Source organism: Cervus elaphus, chromosome 33 (assembly GCF_910594005.1).
Source record: "Cervus elaphus chromosome 33, mCerEla1.1, whole genome shotgun sequence".
NCBI lineage: Eukaryota > Metazoa > Chordata > Mammalia > Artiodactyla > Cervidae > Cervus > Cervus elaphus.
The window spans coordinates 7,939,477-7,958,348 of NC_057847.1; the positions used below are offsets into that span (position 1 = coordinate 7,939,477).

Consider the following 18,872-nt stretch of genomic DNA (forward strand, 5'->3'; position numbering starts at 1 on the left):
CAACCCGCAGCCCAGGCCTGCACGCCTAACCGGCCGCTCGTGGTCCCGGCAACCCTCCGGGCCCCCGGGCCGGGCCAGGCTTGCTTGCCAGGGTGGCGGTGTGCGGGGACGGGGCGGCCGGCCCGAGTTCGGTCGCTGGTCGTGCGGCTCAAGTGCAGCGCGCGCCCCGTGGAAAGGTGCGGCCCGGGCTGGCTCGACCGGCACGTCAGAGCGAGAGGGAGGCGCAGCGCAGGGCTTTGAAGGCGCCTGGCGCCAGCCGCCTCCCTCTGATGAGATCATACCACCCTGAACGGGCCAGATGTCTTCTGATCTGGGAAACTAAGCAGGGTTAGTTAGTACTTGGATGGGAGACCCCCTAGTAGTTAGGAGCTCCAGGCTTTTGCACAAAGTAGACGACAAGCCAACGTATAGGTGATGAAACGTTTATCGTGAAAAATCCAATGAAACCTGAATTCGAAGATGGTTTATGGCATAGAAGCAAGTGTTTTCCATTAGGTTCCCCCCTCCCCCCGAATTAACTTGCATGATGGTTTCCCATTAGCATAATGCTTAGTTTTTATTCCTTCTTTCCTTGTCTGTATCCATCTTTTTGCATCATCATGTGGTGCCTTATTGGCATAATTTTCCGCCTTTTTTCTTTTTTGTAACTTTTCGAAAAAGGACTTCTTAGGCATTAACATACTGATATGTCCATAAGGGGGAAAGACTTCTTCCCTACAACTGCATTGAAAAAATTTGAACTTAAGAAAATCTGTTTTAATGTAGCAGAATTATTATTTTATCTTTCCAATCTAGCATTTGTGAAATCCTTAACTGCTGATAAGTGTTCAGGCTTCCCTGGTGGCTCAGCTGGTGAAGAATCCACCTGGCATGCAGGAGACCTGGGTTCGATCCCTGGGTTGCAGAGACCCCCTGGAGAAGGGAACGGCTACCCACTCTAGTATTCGGGCCTGGAGAATTCCATGGACTGTATAGTCCCTGCGTTCGCAGAGTCAGACATGACTGAGCGACTTTCACGGGTCACCAACAACGGTTCAGCCTGAAATAAGAACTTTCAAAAATCTTTGAACACAGACGCTCTAACTTATTTTCCCTCTGGGATCAATATCCTGCATTTACTTTCAGGTTACGTATACACAATAGGCACAGAACTCTCTTATTGTGTCTTTTATTTGCATATAAATTAACAGCCTAGCAAATTTAAAATAGAAACACTAAAGACAGTGTTGCGCAGAGCAATCTCTGTTAAATGCCCCATTATCTCACTGAAGTTCCTATACACATGCAGGGACTGAAGGAGGACAGGAAGATGGCAGAAGAGCAACCCGCGAGCCACTGCTGTGTCTGTGCACATCAACTACAGACTGCAAGGTAAGGACCGTATTTTACATAAATAGAAACACAGTTACAATTCAGATTTCCTTTTTAAGTTGCCTCCATAATTGGTTTGCAATAGCAACAGATTCTCCCCTTTCTTCATAGCCATACGCCAACACGTATCATTTTTAAAAATCTATTAATGTCAGACAAAACCATCACAATGCTTCAGGAGTGACTTCAAGAAAACTCCAGTCAAGTCACAGTACTCAGGCAGGTGGGTTTAATAAACAAGTCCTAGGTAGATATCAGTCCACCTCAAAGTGGGCAGTAATGTTGGAACACATCTAGGATTTCCTTTTTAAACACACGCTCCAAGGAAAACAGTACTGAATTTACCAGAGGAACGGTAAAACGAGGACATCACTGGAAGGGAGTTTACACAGCCAGTCTGGCCCTGCGGTCTGACGCTGGGGTAGCATCTATCTGCTCGCTTGGCCCCTGCGTCCCTCGGGGAGGACACGGGCTCGAGGGTGCAGAACAGTATCATCACTAGGACTGCCCGGAGCTGCTGCGAACATCCAGAAAGTTGCACTTGAAGAGTTCTTTAGAGGGCTTCCCTGGGCATCCAGTGGCTGCTCCCAATGCAGGGGCCTGGGTTCCATCTCTGGCCAGTGAACTAGATCCCATACACTGCAAGTAAGAGTTTGCACGCCACAATTAAAGATCCCATGTGTGGCAACCAAGACCTAGTGCAGCTTACAACAAAGAAAAAGGCACCACACGTTCTTTAGAAAGTGCTATAAAAGGCTATGAACGATTGCTTCTTCGAAGCAAATAGTAAAAAATACGTGTATTAGTTGCTCAGTTGTGTCCGAGTCTTTGTGACTCCATGGACTATGTAGCCTTCCAAGTTCCCCTGTCCGTGGAATTCTCTAGGCGAGAATACTGGAAGAGGTCGCCATTCCCTTCTCCAGGCGATCGTCTCAACCCAGCCGTGGAACCCAGGGCTCCTGCATTGCAGACAGATTCTTCACCACCTGAGCCACCAGGGAAGCCCAGGAAATACGTAGACCGGACTCCTATGAATAAAGACAGGTGCCATTAGAGAGAAAATAACCTACTAGGTTCATTTAGTTCTATTATTGCGCTTCTCCTTGGGAGTTAAAAATAAGAGTACTTCTGGAGAACCTGACAAAGCTGTGATTTATCTTAATAAAAGACTTCTGATGGAGATCTTGAAACCTGTTTCCTGAAAGAAATGAGTTATAAATATATTTCTTAAGCCTGGTGGCAACGTTTCTAATGACAGAATTCATCTCCCATGCAGCTCAATGAGTCCCTGTTTTGAAACAAGAGAATGAATGAAAGCGTTGAGTTCAGCAGCCATGAGGTTCCCTCCCGTCACAGCTCACAGTAAGGCAAGAAGGATCAAAGTAACTGTTGTCTGTCTGTTTTAGCAGTTGGTTACCATCCAGTAGATCCTGTCTTCAATTCACGTAGAACTCTTTAAGGAAGAGTGTGAAGGCCCTCAGGAAGGTCCCGTGCTTGGCGGGCGGCATGGGGACAAGGGGGGCCGCGGTGGGGCGAAGGGGTGGGGCTGAGGCGCTGGGGTGGACCGCGCAGGTGGCTCGCGGTGGGTTTGGGCCCCGGGCAGGTGCCGGGCAGGATGGGCACTCAGGGCCCCGGCTGCGCTACGCCTACGCCCGCGGGAGGCTCAGAGGACCGAGGGCCGCGGTGCGCGGCGGGCCCGAATCAGACACCTCCGGGGCCACGTGGCCCTGAGCCTGGAAGGCGAGTGGGGCGGGGGGTGGGGGTGGGGGTGGGCGCGGGCGCCGACAGGGGGCGGGCCGGGAGAGGCCCAGGGCGGGAGGGCGCCGAGACCTCCGCGCCCCTCACCCCAACCCCAGGCCCAGGCATGCACGGCCAGCCGGCCACTCGGGGTCCAGGAAGCCCTCCGGGGCCCCGGGCCGGGCCAGGCGGGTTCTGGCCGGGCTTGGCGGTGTGCGGAGGCCGGGCGGCGTCGGACGGCCGCCGGGCTGCCGGCCCTGGCCGACCGGAGTCCGGTCGCAGGTCGTGCGGCTCAAGTGCAGCCCGCGGCCCTTGGAGAGGTGTGGCCGGCTGGCCTGACCGGCAGGCAAGTCAGACCGAAAGGGAGGCGCAACGCAGGGTTCTTAAGGTTCTTAAGGCGCCTGGCTGCAGCCACCTCCGTCTAGGGCCATACCACCCTGAACGCGCCAGATCTTGTCTGATCTGGGAAGCGAAGCAGGGTCTGGCCTGGTTAGTACTTGGGTGGGAGACCGCCTGGGAATACCGGGTGCTGTAGGCTTCCTGCCTCCCCTGTCCTTTAGCCCTGCCTCCCCCGGCGCGGTTGGCCGCCCCGAGCCCCACCTGCCCCTGGCCCCTCGCACCCGGCGCGCTCAGAGCCGTCGCCTGCCTTCCAGCCGGCCGGCCAGCCGGCCTGCCGGCGGCCCTCGAAGACAGCAGCGGCCCAACTCTTGGGTCCCCGCAGCCCCAGCCCCTCCCCTGGTGGGTGGCCAGGGCCCCGACTCCCGCCGCAGGCCTGGGTTGCCTCCGGATTTGGCTTCCAGGAAACCAGATGACAGTCGGGTCTCCATCTGGGGCTCCCTTGGCATGCCTCAGGCAATCCCGGGGGCTGCCCCAGCCCGAGCCCCAGCCCGGTACTCCCAGGCGACCGTTCGCGCGCGCACACACACACACACACACACAGACACACAAAGACACACACAGAGACACACCCCGCCCAGGACAGGTGAAGAGCTGCAAAGCACAGGGAAGGGAGACTCAGAAAGAGGGGAGAGAGTCCTAGTCTGGCAGAGACAACCCTCACAACCCTCACGTTCGGTTTCAAAAGCCCCGTGGTCCAGTGAAGAACAGGGCGGATGTAGGTAGAGTGGCGGCGGCGTCTGCCAATGCACAGACAGCGAGGGCGGAGCGCGCGCAGCGAGCCTCTGAAGGCGGGCGGGCGGCGTGCGACGCAGTCGGGCCCCCTACGCGCCGCGCCCGGAGCGGCGGTCGGTATCGGTGCTGGAGACGGCGGCGGCGACGGTTTCGTGGCGGCCGCGCGCTGCTGTCTGAGCGGCGGGTGGTGGTGCGGCCTAGCCCCTCACTCCTGACACTTCCCCTCCCCCAGCGCACCGCGGTAAGTCGGGGGCCGGGGTGGTGGAGGCCGGAGACCGGCGGGCTCCTCCTCCACTCTGGGAGGGCGGGTGGGCGGGTGCGCGGGGCGTCCCAGGCCCTCTCGGCGCCCCAGTCTCGCGCCCTAGCGCGCACCTTCTGCCCTGAGGGAGCGGGCCCCGAGGCCTGGCCCTTGAGGCTCTGAGGAGGGATTGCTGTCTGTGGGGTCTGGGCCCGGGGCTCTGGCGTCAGAGCCTCCCTTGAGTGAGCCTTTCTCGAGCAGGTTGGACTCCTTCATTTGCCCGGCAGTGATTAGGTGGGCAGGCCCTCTGCGGGAGCAGCGCCTTGAAACCCCGAGGGTCGGTTTCCTCAGCACTTCGCTGATCACCGAGCGGGATTGGGCTTTCTTTGTTTTGGCTTCTCCAAGGAGAGATTTGCAACCCCAGGGGAGGGTGAGTGGGTCGGGAGTTTGTGAGCTTATGAAAACTGCATCTGAGAAAACTAAGGTCATTGAATGGAGTGAAACCTTACTTTTTGTTCTCCCACGTGTCCCGCGTAAAGCCAGGCGAGAAACGGTGTGGTTTCTGGATTACTTACTCTAGGCATAAGGACCTTGGAAATTAAGTCAATTAAGTGTATGAACAATGTTTCTTGAGAATTTGGCACATTCTCTGTGTTTAGAATTGAACCGAAGTATTTTTCATTTGTGTCTTTTACCCATGAGATACTCATAACACCCCTCCCCAAGATTTAACAATCAAGAATGTCTTCAACCATTGTCAAATGTTACTTGGGAGGCAAAACTGCCTCTCAGTGAGACTGCTGCTGTACAGAGAATATTCCCAATATTTCAATAAAAACATCTTACCTTTAAAAAAAAAAAAGAAGAAGAAGAAAGAGGGAGAGAGAGACAGCAAGAGGACCACACAGATTCCCCACCCCCAGCCCCACCCCCACGCCTCCACACCCTCCCCCGTCCATCGTGGGTATGCACCCGGCCCCCAGTCGGCCTGACCACAGCCTCGCCCACCGACACACTCACACACACACTCTCACACACTCACCCTCTGGTCTGGGGGCGGGGGCTGGGTCTTGCCTTAGGTAGCCAAGCTGAAGGGGACCTTTGAGACTTCAGCTGCGAGGAAGTCTTGGGGACCCCACGGGGGACTGCCAGCCCCAGGGCACCGCGTCCAGCCTGGGCCGCCCCAAGGGAACGCCCCCTCCCTTGGGGAAGCGGCTTCTTCCGCAGGGCCTCTCTCTGGGGTGGTCACGGTTGTGCCAGTGTGTCTGTCTCGGATCGGATGCCATCCTCTCTCCCGTGTCTGTCTCCCGTTTGCCTTCTGTCAGTCGGTCTGTCTCCCTCTGCCTGTCTCCACCTGTGTGTGCGTGCGTGTGTGTGTCCGCGCGCGTGTCTGTCTTCATCTCCCTCTGGCCGTCTGGGAGTCTGTCTCTGAACCTTCATCTCTTTCTGCCTCTGAGTCTCCTGACCCCCGGCCTCTCACAGGCGCTGTGGGTCTGGCTCTGGCTGAGGAGCTTGCGCCGGCCGGCTGTCTCCCTTGGCCTGGGTGCGTGCGAGTGTCTGTGTGTGTGTCCGTGTCCGTGCCCCTGCCTGTCGCTCGTCCGCTCTCTCAGGAAGGTCCTGTGCTTGGCGGGCGGCGTGGGGACAAGGGGGGGCCGCGGTCGGGTGAAGGGGCGGGGCTGCCGCGCTCCAGTCGCCGGCGGCGGCCGGCCCGCCCGCAAGCCAGACACCTCTGGGGCCACTTGGGCCTGAGCAACGATCCGGAGGGGTGGGTGGGGGACCCGCGCGGGGGGCGGGCCTGGAGAGGCCCAGGGTGGGTGGGCGCCCAGACCTCCGCGCCCCTCACGCCAACCCGCAGCCCAGGCCTGCACGCCTAACCGGCCGCTCGTGGTCCCGGCAACCCTCCGGGCCCCCGGGCCGGGCCAGGCTTGCTTGCCAGGGTGGCGGTGTGCGGGGACGGGGCGGCGTCGGCCGGGCTGCCGGGCCTGGCCGACCCGAGTTCGGTCGCCGGTCGTGCGGCTCAAGTGCAGCGCGCGCCCCGTGGAAAGGTGCGGCCCGGGCTGGCTCGACCGGCACGTCAGAGCGAGAGGGAGGCGCAGCGCAGGGCTTTGAAGGCGCCTGGCGCCAGCCGCCTCCCTCTGATGAGATCATACCACCCTGAACGGGCCAGATGTCTTCTGATCTGGGAAACTAAGCAGGGTTAGTTAGTACTTGGATGGGAGACCCCCTAGTAGTTAGGAGCTCCAGGCTTTTGCACAAAGTAGACGACAAGCCAACGTATAGGTGATGAAACGTTTCTCGTGAAAAATCCAATGAAACCTGAATTCAAAGATGGTTTATGGCATAGAAGCAAGTGTTTTCCATTAGGTTCCCCCCGCCCCCCGAATTAAGTTGCATGATGGTTTCCCATTAGCATAATGCTTAGTTTTTATTCATTCTTTCCTTGTCTGTATCCAGCTTTTTGCATCATCATGTGGTGCCTTATTGGCATAATTTTCCGCCTTTTGTCTTTTTTGTAACTTTTCGAAAAAGGACTTCTTAGGCATTAACATACTGATATGTCCATAAGGGGGAAAGACTTCTTCCCTACAACTGCATTGAAAAAATTTGAACTTAAGAAAATCTGTTTTAATGTAGCAGAATTATTATTTTATCTTTCCAATCTAGCATTTGTGAAATCCTTAACTGCTGATAAGTGTTCAGGCTTCCCTGGTGGCTCAGCTGGTGAAGAATCCACCTGGCATGCAGGAGACCTGGGTTCGATCCCTGGGTTGCAGAGACCCCCAGGAGAAGGGAACGGCTACCCACTCTAGTATTCGGGCCTGGAGAATTCCATGGACTGTATAGTCCCTGCGTTCGCAGAGTCAGACATGACTGAGCGACTTTCACGGGTCACCAACAACGGTTCAGCCTGAAATAAGAACTTTCAAAAATCTTTGAACACAGACGCTCTAACTTATTTTCCCTCTGGGATCAATATCCTGCATTTACTTTCAGGTTACGTATACACAATAGGCACAGAACTCTCTTATTGTGTCTTTTATTTGCATATAAATTAACAGCCTAGCAAATTTAAAATAGAAACACTAAAGACAGTGTTGCGCAGAGCAATCTCTGTTAAATGCCCCATTATCTCACTGAAGTTCCTATACACATGCAGGGACTGAAGGAGGACAGGAAGATGGCAGAAGAGCAACCCGCGAGCCACTGCTGTGTCTGTGCGCATCAACTACAGACTGCAAGGTAAGGACCGTATTTTACATAAATAGAAACACAGTTACAATTCAGATTTCCTTTTTAAGTTGCCTCCATAATTGGTTTGCAATAGCAACAGATTCTCCCCTTTCTTCATAGCCATACGCCAACACGTATCATTTTTAAAAATCTATTAATGTCAGACAAAACCATCACAATGCTTCAGGAGTGACTTCAAGAAAACTCCAGTCAAGTCACAGTACTCAGGCAGGTGGGTTTAATAAACAAGTCCTAGGTAGATATCAGTCCACCTCAAAGTGGGCAGTAATGTTGGAACACATCTAGGATTTCCTTTTTAAACACATGCTCCAAGGAAAACAGTACTGAATTTACCAGAGGAACGGTAAAAAGAGGACATCACTGGAAGGGAGTTTACACAGCCAGTCTGGCCCTGCGGTCTGACGCTGGGGTAGCATCTATCTGCTCGCTTGGCCCCTGTGTCCCTCGGGGAGGACACGGGCTCGAGGGTGCAGAACAGTATCATCACTAGGACTGCCCGGAGCTGCTGCGAACATCCAGAAAGTTGCACTTGAAGAGTTCTTTAGAGGGCTTCCCTGGTCATCCAGTGGCTGCTCCCAATGCAGGGGCCTGGGTTCCATCTCTGGCCAGTGAACTAGATCCCATACACTGCAAGTAAGAGTTTGCACGCCACAATTAAAGATCCCATGTGTGGCAACCAAGACCTAGTGCAGCTTACAACAAAGAAAAAGGCACCACACGTTCTTTAGAAAGTGCTATAAAAGGCTATGAACGATTGCTTCTACGAAGCAAATAGTAAAAAATACGTGTATTAGTTGCTCAGTTGTGTCCGAGTCTTTGTGACTCCATGGACTATGTAGCCTTCCAAGTTCCCCTGTCCGTGGAATTCTCTAGGCAAGAATACTGGAAGAGGTCGCCATTCCCTTCTCCAGGCGATCGTCTCAACCCAGCCGTGGAACCCAGGGCTCCTGCATTGCAGACAGATTCTTCACCACCTGAGCCACCAGGGAAGCCCAGGAAATACGTAGACCGGACTCCTATGAATAAAGACAGGTGCCATTAGAGAGAAAATAACCTACTAGGTTCATTTAGTTCTATTATTGCGCTTCTCCTTGGGAGTTAAAAATAAGAGTACTTCTGGAGAAACTGACAAAGCTGTGATTTATCTTAATAAAAGACTTCTGATGGAGATCTTGAAACCTGTTTTCTGAAAGAAATGAGTTATAAATATATTTCTTAAGCCTGGTGGCAACGTTTCTAATGACAGAATTCATCTCCCATGCAGCTCAATGAGTCCCTGTTTTGAAACAAGAGAATGAATGAAAGCGTTGAGTTCAGCAGCCATGAGGTTCCCTCCCGTCACAGCTCACAGTAAGGCAAGAAGGATCAAAGTAACTGTTGTCTGTCTGTTTTAGCAGTTGGTTACCATCCAGTAGATCCTGTCTTCAATTCACGTAGAACTCTTTAAGGAAGAGTGTGAAGGCCCTCAGGAAGGTCCCGTGCTTGGCGGGCGGCATGGGGACAAGGGGGGGCCGCGGTGGGGCGAAGGGGTGGGGCTGAGGCGCTGGGGTGGACCGCGCAGGTGGCTCGCGGTGGGTTTGGGCCCCGGGCAGGTGCCGGGCAGGATGGGCACTCAGGGCCCCGGCTGCGCTACGCCTACGCCCGCGGGAGGCTCAGAGGACCGAGGTCCGCGGCGGGCCCGAATCAGACACCTCCGGGGCCACGTGGCCCTGAGCCTGGAAGGCGAGTGGGGCGGGGGGTGGGGGTGGGGGTGGGCGCGGGCGCCGACAGGGGGCGGGCCTGGAGAGGCCCAGGGCGGGAGGGCGCCGAGACCTCCGCGCCCCTCACCCCAACCCCAGGCCCAGGCATGCACGGCCAGCCGGCCACTCGGGGTCCAGGAAGCCCTCCGGGGCCCCGGGCCGGGCCAGGCGGGTTCTGGCCGGGCTTGGCGGTGTGCGGAGGCCGGGCGGCGTCGGACGGCCGCCGGGCTGCCGGCCCTGGCCGACCGGAGTCCGGTCGCAGGTCGTGCGGCTCAAGTGCAGCCCGCGGCCCTTGGAGAGGTGTGGCCGGCTGGCCTGACCGGCAGGCAAGTCAGACCGAAAGGGAGGCGCAACGCAGGGTTCTTAAGGTTCTTAAGGCGCCTGGCTGCAGCCACCTCCGTCTAGGGCCATACCACCCTGAACGCGCCAGATCTTGTCTGATCTGGGAAGCGAAGCAGGGTCTGGCCTGGTTAGTACTTGGGTGGGAGACCGCCTGGGAATACCGGGTGCTGTAGGCTTCCTGCCTCCCCTGTCCTTTAGCCCTGCCTCCCCCGGCGCGGTTGGCCGCCCCGAGCCCCACCTGCCCCTGGCCCCTCGCACCCGGCGCGCTCAGAGCCGTCGCCTGCCTTCCAGCCGGCCGGCCAGCCGGCCTGCCGGCGGCCCTCGAAGACAGCAGCGGCCCAACTCTTGGGTCCCCGCAGCCCCAGCCCCTCCCCTGGTGGGTGGCCAGGGCCCCGACTCCCGCCGCAGGCCTGGGTTGCCTCCGGATTTGGCTTCCAGGAAACCAGATGACAGTCGGGTCTCCATCTGGGGCTCCCTTGGCATGCCTCAGGCAATCCCGGGGGCTGCCCCAGCCCGAGCCCCAGCCCGGTACTCCCAGGCGACCGTTCGCGCGCGCAGACACACACACACACACACAGACACACAAAGACACACACAGAGACACACCCCGCCCAGGACAGGTGAAGAGCTGCAAAGCACAGGGAAGGGAGACTCAGAAAGAGGGGAGAGAGTCCTAGTCTGGCAGAGACAACCCTCACAACCCTCACGTTCGGTTTCAAAAGCCCCGTGGTCCAGTGAAGAACAGGGCGGATGTAGGTAGAGTGGCGGCGGCGTCTGCCAATGCACAGACAGCGAGGGCGGAGCGCGCGCAGCGAGCCTCTGAAGGCGGGCGGGCGGCGTGCGACGCAGTCGGGCCCCCTACGCGCTGCGCCCGGAGCGGCGGTCGGTATCGGTGCTGGAGACGGCGGCGGCGACGGTTTCGTGGCGGCCGCGCGCTGCTGTCTGAGCGGCGGGTGGTGGTGCGGCCTAGCCCCTCACTCCTGACACTTCCCCTCCCCCAGCGCACCGCGGTAAGTCGGGGGCCGGGGTGGTGGAGGCCGGAGACCGGCGGGCTCCTCCTCCACTCTGGGAGGGCGGGTGGGCGGGTGCGCGGGGCGTCCCAGGCCCTCTCGGCGCCCCAGTCTCGCGCCCTAGCGCGCACCTTCTGCCCTGAGGGAGCGGGCCCCGAGGCCTGGCCCTTGAGGCTCTGAGGAGGGATTGCTGTCTGTGGGGTCTGGGCCCGGGGCTCTGGCGTCAGAGCCTCCCTTGAGTGAGCCTTTCTCGAGCAGGTTGGACTCCTTCATTTGCCCGGCAGTGATTAGGTGGGCAGGCCCTCTGCGGGAGCAGCGCCTTGAAACCCCGAGGGTCGGTTTCCTCAGCACTTCGCTGATCACCGAGCGGGATTGGGCTTTCTTTGTTTTGGCTTCTCCAAGGAGAGATTTGCAACCCCAGGGGAGGGTGAGTGGGTCGGGAGTTTGTGAGCTTATGAAAACTGCATCTGAGAAAACTAAGGTCATTGAATGGAGTGAAACCTTACTTTTTGTTCTCCCACGTGTCCCGCGTAAAGCCAGGCGAGAAACGGTGTGGTTTCTGGATTACTTACTCTAGGCATAAGGACCTTGGAAATTAAGTCAATTAAGTGTATGAACAATGTTTCTTGAGAATTTGGCACATTCTCTGTGTTTAGAATTGAACCGAAGTATTTTTCAATTGTGTCTTTTACCCATGAGATACTCATAACACCCCTCCCCAAGATTTAACAATCAAGAATGTCTTCAACCATTGTCAAATGTTACTTGGGAGGCAAAACTGCCTCTCAGTGAGACTGCTGCTGTACAGAGAATATTCCCAATATTTCAATAAAAACATCTTACCTTTAAAAAAAAAAAAGAAGAAGAAGAAAGAGGGAGAGAGAGACAGCAAGAGGACCACACAGATTCCCCACCCCCAGCCCCACCCCCACGCCTCCACACCCTCCCCCGTCCATCGTGGGTATGCACCCGGCCCCCAGTCGGCCTGACCACAGCCTCGCCCACCGACACACTCACACACACACTCTCACACACTCACCCTCTGGTCTGGGGGCGGGGGCTGGGTCTTGCCTTAGGTAGCCAAGCTGAAGGGGACCTTTGAGACTTCAGCTGCGAGGAAGTCTTGGGGACCCCACGGGGGACTGCCAGCCCCAGGGCACCGCGTCCAGCCTGGGCCGCCCCAAGGGAACGCCCCCTCCCTTGGGGAAGCGGCTTCTTCCGCAGGGCCTCTCTCTGGGGTGGTCACGGTTGTGCCAGTGTGTCTGTCTCGGATCGGATGCCATCCTCTCTCCCGTGTCTGTCTCCCGTTTGCCTTCTGTCAGTCGGTCTGTCTCCCTCTGCCTGTCTCCACCTGTGTGTGCGTGCGTGTGTGTGTCCGCGCGCGTGTCTGTCTTCATCTCCCTCTGGCCGTCTGGGAGTCTGTCTCTGAACCTTCATCTCTTTCTGCCTCTGAGTCTCCTGACCCCCGGCCTCTCACAGGCGCTGTGGGTCTGGCTCTGGCTGAGGAGCTTGCGCCGGCCGGCTGTCTCCCTTGGCCTGGGTGCGTGCGAGTGTCTGTGTGTGTGTCCGTGTCCGTGCCCCTGCCTGTCGCTCGTCCGCTCTCTCAGGAAGGTCCTGTGCTTGGCGGGCGGCGTGGGGACAAGGGGGGGCCGCGGTCGGGTGAAGGGGCGGGGCTGCCGCGCTCCAGTCGCCGGCGGCGGCCGGCCCGCCCGCAAGCCAGACACCTCTGGGGCCACTTGGGCCTGAGCAACGATCCGGAGGGGTGGGTGGGGGACCCGCGCGGGGGGCGGGCCTGGAGAGGCCCAGGGTGGGTGGGCGCCCAGACCTCCGCGCCCCTCACGCCAACCCGCAGCCCAGGCCTGCACGCCTAACCGGCCGCTCGTGGTCCCGGCAACCCTCCGGGCCCCCGGGCCGGGCCAGGCTTGCTTGCCAGGGTGGCGGTGTGCGGGGACGGGGCGGCGTCGGCCGGGCTGCCGGGCCTGGCCGGCCCGAGTTCGGTCGCCGGTCGTGCGGCTCAAGTGCAGCGCGCGCCCCGTGGAAAGGTGCGGCCCGGGCTGGCTCGACCGGCACGTCAGAGCGAGAGGGAGGCGCAGCGCAGGGCTTTGAAGGCGCCTGGCGCCAGCCGCCTCCCTCTGATGAGATCATACCACCCTGAACGGGCCAGATGTCTTCTGATCTGGGAAACTAAGCAGGGTTAGTTAGTACTTGGATGGGAGACCCCCTAGTAGTTAGGAGCTCCAGGCTTTTGCACAAAGTAGACGACAAGCCAACGTATAGGTGATGAAACGTTTCTCGTGAAAAATCCAATGAAACCTGAATTCAAAGATGGTTTATGGCATAGAAGCAAGTGTTTTCCATTAGGTTCCCCCCGCCCCCCGAATTAAGTTGCATGATGGTTTCCCATTAGCATAATGCTTAGTTTTTATTCATTCTTTCCTTGTCTGTATCCAGCTTTTTGCATCATCATGTGGTGCCTTATTGGCATAATTTTCCGCCTTTTGTCTTTTTTGTAACTTTTCGAAAAAGGACTTCTTAGGCATTAACATACTGATATGTCCATAAGGGGGAAAGACTTCTTCCCTACAACTGCATTGAAAAAATTTGAACTTAAGAAAATCTGTTTTAATGTAGCAGAATTATTATTTTATCTTTCCAATCTAGCATTTGTGAAATCCTTAACTGCTGATAAGTGTTCAGGCTTCCCTGGTGGCTCAGCTGGTGAAGAATCCACCTGGCATGCAGGAGACCTGGGTTCGATCCCTGGGTTGCAGAGACCCCCAGGAGAAGGGAACGGCTACCCACTCTAGTATTCGGGCCTGGAGAATTCCATGGACTGTATAGTCCCTGCGTTCGCAGAGTCAGACATGACTGAGCGACTTTCACGGGTCACCAACAACGGTTCAGCCTGAAATAAGAACTTTCAAAAATCTTTGAACACAGACGCTCTAACTTATTTTCCCTCTGGGATCAATATCCTGCATTTACTTTCAGGTTACGTATACACAATAGGCACAGAACTCTCTTATTGTGTCTTTTATTTGCATATAAATTAACAGCCTAGCAAATTTAAAATAGAAACACTAAAGACAGTGTTGCGCAGAGCAGTCTCTGTTAAATGCCCCATTATCTCACTGAAGTTCCTATACACATGCAGGGACTGAAGGAGGACAGGAAGATGGCAGAAGAGCAACCCGCGAGCCACTGCTGTGTCTGTGCACATCAACTACAGACTGCAAGGTAAGGACCGTATTTTACATAAATAGAAACACAGTTACAATTCAGATTTCCTTTTTAAGTTGCCTCCATAATTGGTTTGCAATAGCAACAGATTCTCCCCTTTCTTCATAGCCATACGCCAACACGTATCATTTTTAAAAATCTATTAATGTCAGACAAAACCATCACAATGCTTCAGGAGTGACTTCAAGAAAACTCCAGTCAAGTCACAGTACTCAGGCAGGTGGGTTTAATAAACAAGTCCTAGGTAGATATCAATCCACCTCAAAGTGGGCAGTAATGTTGGAACACATCTAGGATTTCCTTTTTAAACACACGCTCCAAGGAAAGCAGTACTGAATTTACCAGAGGAACGGTAAAAAGAGGACATCACTGGAAGGGAGTTTACACAGCCAGTCTGGCCCTGCGGTCTGACGCTGGGGCGGCATCTATCTGCTCGCTTGGCCCCTGTGTCCCTCGGGGAGGACACGGGCTCGAGAGTGCAGAACAGTATCATCACTAGGACTGCCCGGAGCTGCTGCGAACATCCAGAAAGTTGCACTTGAAGAGTTCTTTAGAGGGCTTCCCTGGGCATCCAGTGGCTGCTCCCAATGCAGGGGCCTGGGTTCCATCTCTGGCCAGTGAACTAGATCCCATACACTGCAAGTAAGAGTTTGCACGCCACAATTAAAGATCCCATGTGTGGCAACCAAGACCTAGTGCAGCTTACAACAAAGAAAAAGGCACCACACGTTCTTTAGAAAGTGCTATCAAAGGCTATGAACGATTGCTTCTACGAAGCAAATAGTAAAAAATACGTGTATTACTTGCTCAGTTGTGTCCGAGTCTTTGTGACTCCATGGACTATGTAGCCTTCCAAGTTCCCCTGTCCGTGGAATTCTCTAGGCGAGAATACTGGAAGAGGTCGCCATTCCCTTCTCCAGGCGATCGTCTCAACCCAGCCGTGGAACCCAGGGCTCCTGCATTGCAGACAGATTCTTCACCACCTGAGCCACCAGGGAAGCCCAGGAAATACGTAGACCGGACTCCTATGAATAAAGACAGGTGCCATTAGAGAGAAAATAACCTACTAGGTTCATTTAGTTCTATTAGTGCGCTTCTCCTTGGGAGTGAAAAATAAGAGTACTTCTGGAGAAACTGACAAAGCTGTCATTTATCTTAATAAAAGACTTCTGATGGAGATCTTGAAACCTGTTTCCTGAAAGAAATGAGTTATAAATATATTTCTTAAGCCTGGTGGCAACGTTTCTAATGACAGAATTCATCTCCCATGCAGCTCAATGAATCCCTGTTTTGAAACAAGAGAATGAATGAAAGCGTTGAGTGCAGCAGCCATGAGGTTCCCTGCCGTCACAGCTCACAGTAAGGCAAGAAGGATCAAAGTAACTGTTGTCTGTCTGTTTTAGCAGTTGGTGACAATCCAGTAGATCCTGTCTTCAATTCACGTAGAACTCTTTAAGGAAGAGTGTGAAGGCCCTCAGGAAGGTCCCGTGCTTGGCGGGCGGCGTGGGGACAAGGGGGGCCGCGGTGGGGCGAAGGGGTGGGGCTGAGGCGCTGGGGTGGACCGCGCAGGTGGCTCGCGGTGGGTTTGGGCCCCGGGCAGGTGCCGGGCAGGATGGGCACTCAGGGCCCCGGCTGCGCTACGCCTACGCCCGCGGGAGGCTCAGAGGACCGAGGGCCGCGGTGCGCGGCGGGCCCGAATCAGACACCTCCGGGGCCACGTGGCCCTGAGCCTGGAAGGCGAGTGGGGCGGGGGGTGGGGGTGGGGGTGGGCGCGGGCGCCGACAGGGGGCGGGCCTGGAGAGGCCCAGGGCGGGAGGGCGCCGAGACCTCCGCGCCCCTCACCCCAACCCCAGGCCCAGGCATGCACGGCCAGCCGGCCACTCGGGGTCCAGGAAGCCCTCCGGGGCCCCGGGCCGGGCCAGGCGGGTTCTGGCCGGGCTTGGCGGTGTGCGGAGGCCGGGCGGCGTCGGACGGCCGCCGGGCTGCCGGCCCTGGCCGACCGGAGTCCGGTCGCAGGTCGTGCGGCTCAAGTGCAGCCCGCGGCCCTTGGAGAGGTGTGGCCGGCTGGCCTGACCGGCAGGCAAGTCAGACCGAAAGGGAGGCGCAACGCAGGGTTCTTAAGGTTCTTAAGGCGCCTGGCTGCAGCCACCTCCGTCTAGGGCCATACCACCCTGAACGCGCCAGATCTTGTCTGATCTGGGAAGCGAAGCAGGGTCTGGCCTGGTTAGTACTTGGGTGGGAGACCGCCTGGGAATACCGGGTGCTGTAGGCTTCCTGCCTCCCCTGTCCTTTAGCCCTGGCTCCCCCGGCGCGGTTGGCCGCCCCGAGCCCCACCTGCCCCTGGCCCCTCGCACCCGGCGCGCTCAGAGCCGTCGCCTGCCTTCCAGCCGGCCGGCCAGCCGGCCTGCCGGCGGCCCTCGAAGACAGCAGCGGCCCAACTCTTGGGTCCCCGCAGCCCCAGCCCCTCCCCTGGTGGGTGGCCGGGGCCCCGACTCCCGCCGCAGGCCTGGGTTGCCTCCGGATTTGGCTTCCAGGAAACCAGATGACAGTCGGGTCTCCATCTGGGGCTCCCTTGGCATGCCTCAGGCAATCCCGGGGGCTGCCCCAGCCCGAGCCCCAGCCCGGTACTCCCAGGCGACCGTTCGCGCGCGCAGACACACACACACACACACAGACACACAAAGACACACACAGAGACACACCCCGCCCAGGACAGGTGAAGAGCTGCAAAGCACAGGGAAGGGAGACTCAGAAAGAGGGGAGAGAGTCCTAGTCTGGCAGAGACAACCCTCACAACCCTCACGTTCGGTTTCAAAAGCCCCGTGGTCCAGTGAAGAACAGGGCGGATGTAGGTAGAGTGGCGGCGGCGTCTGCCAATGCACAGACAGCGAGGGCGGAGCGCGCGCAGCGAGCCTCTGAAGGCGGGCGGGCGGCGTGCGACGCAGTCGGGCCCCCTACGCGCCGCGCCCGGAGCGGCGGTCGGTATCGGTGCTGGAGACGGCGGCGGCGACGGTTTCGTGGCGGCCGCGCGCTGCTGTCTGAGCGGCGGGTGGTGGTGCGGCCTAGCCCCTCACTCCTGACACTTCCCCTCCCCCAGCGCACCGCGGTAAGTCGGGGGCCGGGGTGGTGGAGGCCGGAGACCGGCGGGCTCCTCCTCCACTCTGGGAGGGCGGGTGGGCGGGTGCGCGGGGCGTCCCAGGCCCTCTCGGCGCCCCAGTCTCGCGCCCTAGCGCGCCTTCTGCCCTGGGGGAGCGGGCCCCGAGGCCTGGCCCTTGAGGCTCTGAGGAGGGATTGCTGTCTGTGGGGTCTGGGCCCGGGGCTCTGGCGTCAGAGCCTCCCTTGAGTGAGCCTTTCTCGAGCAGGTTGGACTCCTTCATTTGCCCGGCAGTGATTAGGTGGGCAGGCCCTCTGCGGGAGCAGCGCCTTGAAACCCCGAGGGTCGGTTTCCTCAGCACTTCGCTGATCACCGAGCGGGATTGGGCTTTCTTTGTTTTGGCTTCTCCAAGGAGAGATTTGCAACCCCAGGGGAGGGTGAGTGGGTCGGGAGTTTGTGAGCTTATGAAAACTGCATCTGAGAAAACTAAGGTCATTGAATGGAGTGAAACCTTACTTTTTGTTCTCCCACGTGTCCCGCGTAAAGCCAGGCGAGAAACGGTGTGGTTTCTGGATTACTTACTCTAGGCATAAGGACCTTGGAAATTAAGTCAATTAAGTGTATGAACAATGTTTCTTGAGAATTTGGCACATTCTCTGTGTTTAGAATTGAACCGAAGTATTTTTCAATTGTGTCTTTTACCCATGAGATACTCATAACACCCCTCCCCAAGATTTAACAATCAAGAATGTCTTCAACCATTGTCAAATGTTACTTGGGAGGCAAAACTGCCTCTCAGTGAGACTGCTGCTGTACAGAGAATATTCCCAATATTTCAATAAAAACATCTTACCTTTAAAAAAAAAAAAGAAGAAGAAGAAAGAGGGAGAGAGAGACAGCAAGAGGACCACACAGATTCCCCACCCCCAGCCCCACCCCCACGCCTCCACACCCTCCCCCGTCCATCGTGGGTATGCACCCGGCCCCCAGTCGGCCTGACCACAGCCTCGCCCACCGACACACTCACACACACACTCTCACACACTCACCCTCTGGTCTGGGGGCGGGGGCTGGGTCTTGCCTTAGGTAGCCAAGCTGAAGGGGACCTTTGAGACTTCAGCTGCGAGGAAGTCTTGGGGACCCCACGGGGGACTGCCAGCCCCAGGGCACCGCGTCCAGCCTGGGCCGCCCCAAGGGAACGCCCCCTCCCTTGGGGAAGCGGCTTCTTCCGCAGGGCCTCTCTCTGGGGTGGTCACGGTTGTGCCAGTGTGTCTGTCTCGGATCGGATGCCATCCTCTCTCCCGTGTCTGTCTCCCGTTTGCCTTCTGTCAGTCGGTCTGTCTCCCTCTGCCTGTCTCCACCTGTGTGTGCGTGCGTGTGTGTGTCCGCGCGCGTGTCTGTCTTCATCTCCCTCTGGCCGTCTGGGAGTCTGTCTCTGAACCTTCATCTCTTTCTGCCTCTGAGTCTCCTGACCCCCGGCCTCTCACAGGCGCTGTGGGTCTGGCTCTGGCTGAGGAGCTTGCGCCGGCCGGCTGTCTCCCTTGGCCTGGGTGCGTGCGAGTGTCTGTGTGTGTGTCCGTGTCCGTGCCCCTGCCTGTCGCTCGTCCGCTCTCTCAGGAAGGTCCTGTGCTTGGCGGGCGGCGTGGGGACAAGGGGGGGCCGCGGTCGGGTGAAGGGGCGGGGCTGCCGCGCTCCAGTCGCCGGCGGCGGCCGGCCCG

General features: G+C 57.5%; 3 pseudogenes; all 3 read left to right on the forward strand.

Annotated features, from left to right (window-relative positions):
• The first annotated feature begins 3,527 nt into the window (after nucleotides 1–3,527).
• Nucleotides 3,528–3,646, forward strand: LOC122688919 (annotated as a pseudogene).
• A 6,221-nt stretch (nucleotides 3,647–9,867) lies between these two features.
• LOC122688920 lies at nucleotides 9,868–9,986 on the forward strand (annotated as a pseudogene).
• Nucleotides 9,987–16,213: 6,227 nt separating this feature from the next.
• LOC122688921 lies at nucleotides 16,214–16,332 on the forward strand (annotated as a pseudogene).
• Nucleotides 16,333–18,872: the final 2,540 nt, after the last annotated feature.